Genomic DNA, 6,000 nt, shown 5'->3' with positions numbered 1-6,000 from the left:
TAACAATAATTTAGTTCCTTTTTTCTCCTGCTTGTAGACTCCATGCAGTGGATTTAAAAGAAATGACCTTAAATGCAGCTCTGTTTACACTCTTCCTCCTAAGCAGCTGCAATGAAGAAGGCAAATAGTGGATTAACAGCGGTACCTTTTGTAAGACTGACGAGTCTGTAAAATATGCTCAGGGGAGACCAAACAAAGCTTGTAATTAGTGCAGAAATATAGCCTTTTGCCTAATTCATTTTAGTTTAGCGAGCTGAAGATATTGAAATATCACTCCTTTGATTGAGGGTTTTGCAAATACATTGCAATGGAATTGAGCAGTTGCCAGATACAAATTCACCAAGTAAACAACAGCTCAGTCAAAAGAAAGGGATGATTTAGGTGGCATTGATTAAACGAAGTAATAGTTTTGCTTTTAAATTATTCTAAATACGAATTAAGTACTTAAAGTATCAATCAACTGAATGCAATTATTTAATACGGCATCAGAACAAATCAAGGTCACAATGGAAGCTGTCAGTCATATTTTTCTGAGAAGATTTTATCTACACTAAACAATGAATTAGAAGATCATGTTGTTAATGCATTTCTTTGCAACTTTTCATTTTTATTATCCATTACAAACAGCAGTTGTGAATCTGATATTTTCGTACACGTAGGTATGTGACATAAGGTTTTCTTGCAGATCTTGCACTACACTTTCTTATTTACATGGATTTAGTATTGTTCAAAATACAGTACTGTGCTAAAGTTGTAGGCACATGTACTGTAGCAACTTTATGTATTACACTCTACTGCTGCCACGAAAAAAAGACCAATTTCATAACATATGTGAGCAATGATAAACCTGATTCTGACATGCGTCTCTATTGTGAACTGAGAGTGGAAAGGGGGGGAGTCATGATTAGGAAAAGGGGAAGTGGGGGGGAATGAGAAGCACCAGAGAGACATTCTATAATGATCAATAAACCAATTGTTTGGAATCAAATGACCTTGCCTGGTGTCTCAGGGATGGGTATATCTGAACACACACCCCTGCCCCTGCCACTCTTCTCTGCCATCTCACACCCCTCCTGGGGCTTTCCACCTTCACCATTCCCAACATCCTTTGCTACAGTCAGATTTACAAACTTGTTCTTCACTCCACATTGACAAATACAGTACTGTGCAAAAGACTTAGGCACCCTAGCTATATATATGTGCCTAAGACTTTTAAAAATAATGGCACAGGCCAAAAATATCAGAATACTTTCCTGTTAAACATGTAGACCCTTCAAAGTTAATTAGGATTGGAATAGCAATACATTTTTGTGCTCTTACCAGAGTTGAGTTGTTCCAGTGATAACCTCAGCTGTATTTTTAGTTTGTCAACAGTTTATAGCTGATGTAATAACAAACATAGTTGAAAAATAAAAGCATGAATGTAATTTTACTTGGGGCATATCTAGGGCAAGAAGGAATATGAGGTTGGAAAAGGAACTTCTGCGATTAAGAAAAGAGGACCATGCCTAGGCATCATCCCTGATGAAGATGGTGGAGTTTGTCATCAAAACATCGGTTATAATTGATACCTGTACCCAGTTGGACGCCTGAGAAGAGTTTATTCGTAACTATTATTCATGTCTATCAGGAAATTCAATTTTTGTAAATAAGTGAGGAAAACAATATAGCCTATAAAAAAGTAAAAGCCGTCTATTAGGTATGTCATTGAAAAACCATTAACAAATTTATCTTATGCTACTATACATAATATATGGTAACTATATTGACAATAGCTTCTGACTTATAATATTTGAAAAAATATGAATGCTTTCATTAAACCATCTGGCAGAGGAAAGATATATGGATCTCCCAAAGTCCTTTCATTAACACCACCACTTGTTTCCAGGCTAACACTGCAATGTAGAACAGACAGCACATCATTAGTTAGGATAGTTTACAAATTAATTCTTAAAAGGTGATAGTGTGCAGGTATGTAATGTATTACTTTCTATCTTTGTACTTTTCTAGGAATGCAGGCTCTTACCACGTAATAGTGCTAACCATCCAACTGTATGATTTATTTCCATTAGCGTCTTACTAATGGACGATTAATGGACAGCAATGTGCTAAGGTGAACGGTCACATTAGATTGTTAGTGTATTACAGCCAAAACTGCACTTGTTTACTCATGGGATAGCTTGTGGATGACTCAAATTGAGTGTCATCAGATAGAGCGAATAAAATTTTCTTGAGGCAGTCCATAAACAGAAGTTATTTTTAAACAGCTGTTTAACAATATGGCTTATGCTGCATGCATTCAGGTACTTTTATTAACTTTCAGTGACTTGCTAAGTATCATGTCCTGTTAATTATGAGAATATGTAAAATAATCCATTTGTCATATCCCCGGTAATGTTATTTATATAATATGTTCATTGAAGCCTTGTCATGTGGATAGCCTTTGTATAGCTTTTATTATTCATTTTTTGGGATCCTCAAGGGTAATTATGGACTCCAATGAATGCTGGCGTTCTATTGTTGAGAATGCTAGTTTAAATGGAATTGTGGTTGGCACAGACGTCATGGGTCAAAGGACCTGTTACTGTGCAGTATATTCTATGTTCTAACACTTTAAAGACATTTTTTAAAATAGTTTTTGATGGAGATGTATTAATCCCCCATAATCCTGCTTGTGGCATTCTACAAGCTTCCACATAAAATACAAGTGCCCCATTAGTGCAGAAGATTTCAATTACATTTGCATCCTTCATCACTTTTCACACTGTTTCTACTTATACAGTACCATTGCCTTCCTTTGAGAATGTTTTAACTCCAGGGTTACTTTTCCGGTTGTAGCTTATTGATTCCTTTTGTGTTAGATTGTCAATAGTATGAATTGATTTTGAGGGGAAAAGCCCGTCCACTTCAGAGGTGATGCCTCCTGCATTACCTAAACCACAGGAGAACAATGATGGCCAACACAGCCTTTTTCTTCCCTTGCAATTCATTCCCCATGGCAACGAGGAGAAGAATGCTTGTCTGGAAAAGCTTCAAGCTGAGGCCTGAGATAATAAAAAAATGGAATAAAATCACAACAATTACTCTGATGAGTGAGAGAGGCTGCAGATGCACTCAGACACCCATAACACTGTAAGCTTGATGCATTGTGTCACTTCTATGCTGGGAACAGGTAAATAGACATTTTCAAGCGAAAGATGTAAGAGATATAATATGAGTGGCAGCAAGCAGTCTGATTTGTTTCATAAGCAGGAAAGCAGTTTTCAAGGATACTGACACCTACTTTAATGTAAGGCAACCTGTGCTTTTGTTCCTCATCACCATTTAAATTTTACCGTAGGGTTGTTAATTTACTATTACAGATCAAACTGAATAGCGCATTCAATATTATTTATACATCTGGATGCATAATCCTCCATAGAAGGAAAAAACGTCCCTGTTTTATCCTAAGGTATGGATAAAAACTTTGTTACATGGAATCTGAAATAATTGGAATCCATAATAACAATTTAACATCTGTATTTCATTCAACAGACTTGAAAAATAAATGACAGTGTAATATTAAGAGTTCTTTTCGGGAGGTTTTATGAAATAAATTTAAACCTAATATCACACAAGCAAATTACTAGTGCACATCATCAGCACAGTCAAGATTAAACACTGTGTTATTTTACGACATTATAGTCACCCATAGATGGCTATACTAAATATTTTTGTATTGACATTTTTTTGTGAAAACACTTGCTTCAATTCAACTTGTTTATATTCTGCCTCCATGGACCCCGTTAAAATTCACGTGCTAACCAGTTGAAAGAAGAACTATACATCTAACTGTACCAATGTGAGCAGGCCCAGGATTGTATCAATAGACCTACTCAGTAAAAATAACAATGATGTTCTGCCATAATGGACGACGTTTGGACAGAAAAAAAACATCTGGACTACTGAGCTCCATCTTGATCCTCTCACTTGGATAGTGACATAATCACTTTGGATAGTTTTCAGAGGATATCTACAAGAATATTCCCAAGCCTGAAGAATCACCCAGCTGGGTTTAAGGACTACTCCTAATGCATTGTACAAATGGCATGGATTGGAGGTATAATATCCCAGACAACATTCACACTCATCGCTTACCTAATCCTTTATTTTCAATGTGCAGATTTCTCTGCATCTCCTTGCTTAGTGAATCAACATTAGCAAGGCTCTGTATGAATATTATCACTTGGAAGCACTGTATCTAGCCCTGCCTACAAAAATAAATGGCAGCAATGAGTTCAGCGACAAATGAAATCTTTGGTTCAACTGCAATGTTAAGTAGGGATAAATCTTCTTTCATTCCTGAATCAGCATGATATGTTGTAGAACAGAATTCTGTGCTGTGTTAATATATCTTACTAAGTGCTTTTGATGTTTATTGAAGAATAAGCAGATTTTTTTAAAAAGGGTATCTCTCTTCGATAGTGATTTGTATGTTACAGTGATATATAGGTTTGTAGAGTTTATTTAAGTTCAGACTTTGTTCTGTGTGAGAGCACATTCAAACACTGAGACTTAGAAATTAATGCTCGCTGGAAAGCATGCATTAAAATTATACTGGATGGAATTCATGTGCCTGTTTGCTCCACTGGGTCTGGACTTCTATGTCAAACTGATGTGCGCAGCCAGTGTACAATACAATCCTTTACATGGTTGCAGTCGTGTGAACTATAATTCTACCTACACCACTTCTCTGGCGACAAGTTGAAGAAGGTCATATCATAGGATAGTGCTCACCTCTCATTTAACCACCACATCCCCAAAATAGATAGAAATTGTCATCTGATTGTCTGCCTGAACAGATTTCACAGCAAATATGCAGGGAATAGATAGGGTGTCTAAGATTCTCCCATGAGTGGAGCTGTGGCTGTCTGCTGTGATATTGTCCTCCTAACAAATTTTTTGCAACATATTTGCAAACCCATGTTTTAAATGAAACTCCGGACATTTGGCGTAGAATGATTTGTGCCCAGCATTTTGTTTGTGCATGCTTATTGTACACAATTTAGATGACAAATCAAAGCTTCTACGTGCTCTCTGTGCTTAAGGTTCTGATTAGATTTCAAATCAATATTATTTCACTGTTATATCCTGTGGTTCATAAGAATGTAGGCTATGTACTTGAATTGTTTCTTGGCCCATGATATAATTTTCACAATTTCACAAAGAAAGCTTATTCAGCCCGTCAAGTTTATGCCAGTTTTCAGAGCATTCCCATCAATTCTATTCCCCCACTTAATTGCCTGTATCCTATTTTCTCTCACGTATCCATTAACGGTCCGCTAATCCTTCGACCTCCCATCTAACCAGAACTTAGCAAACCTCACATGTTGGTTATGTGGGCAGTAACCGGAAGACTGAGGAGAAACTACAAACTCTCCCAGACGGCACCAGAGATCAAAATTGAATTCAGTGTGTGAGAGCTGTCAGGGAGTAGCATTATCTGCTGCTCCATTTACAGCCCTGTATCTTGAAAAAGAGTTCATAACCTTCCTCAGAATCAGATTTATTAGCACAGATGCGTGAAATTTGTTGTTTTGTAGCAGTACAGTGCAAGACATAAAAACAGTGCAAAAAAATGAGGTTCATGGGCTCATGGGCCATTCGGGGCTCTGATTGCAGAGAGGAAGAAACTGTTCTGAAAGTGTTGAGTGAGGGTCTTCAGGCTTCTGTACCTTCACCCTCATTGTCATAATGTGAAAAGGCATGGCCTGGGTGGTGACGGTCTGGAGACATTATGTGTTCCTGTAGGTTACGAGAATTTCATTGTCTTGCTATTATGTCAAAGATAATATGGTACGGGTAATAAAATAAGCAAAGGGTGATACATTTATAATCTAACAATTCTACTAGAATAGGTCAAAGGAGGCCACCTAATTTTTCAAATCTCTAATTTTCAGAATACTCTCCCTATTTAAGTATCACTTTTAAATGGCTCCCTTTAACAGTTAAAAATGAGTA

Source organism: Mobula birostris, chromosome 1 (assembly GCF_030028105.1).
Source record: "Mobula birostris isolate sMobBir1 chromosome 1, sMobBir1.hap1, whole genome shotgun sequence".
In the NCBI taxonomy this organism is placed as follows: domain Eukaryota; kingdom Metazoa; phylum Chordata; class Chondrichthyes; order Myliobatiformes; family Myliobatidae; genus Mobula; species Mobula birostris.
The sequence above is the reverse complement of the archived record's forward strand: the minus strand, read 5'-3'. Positions refer to the sequence as shown.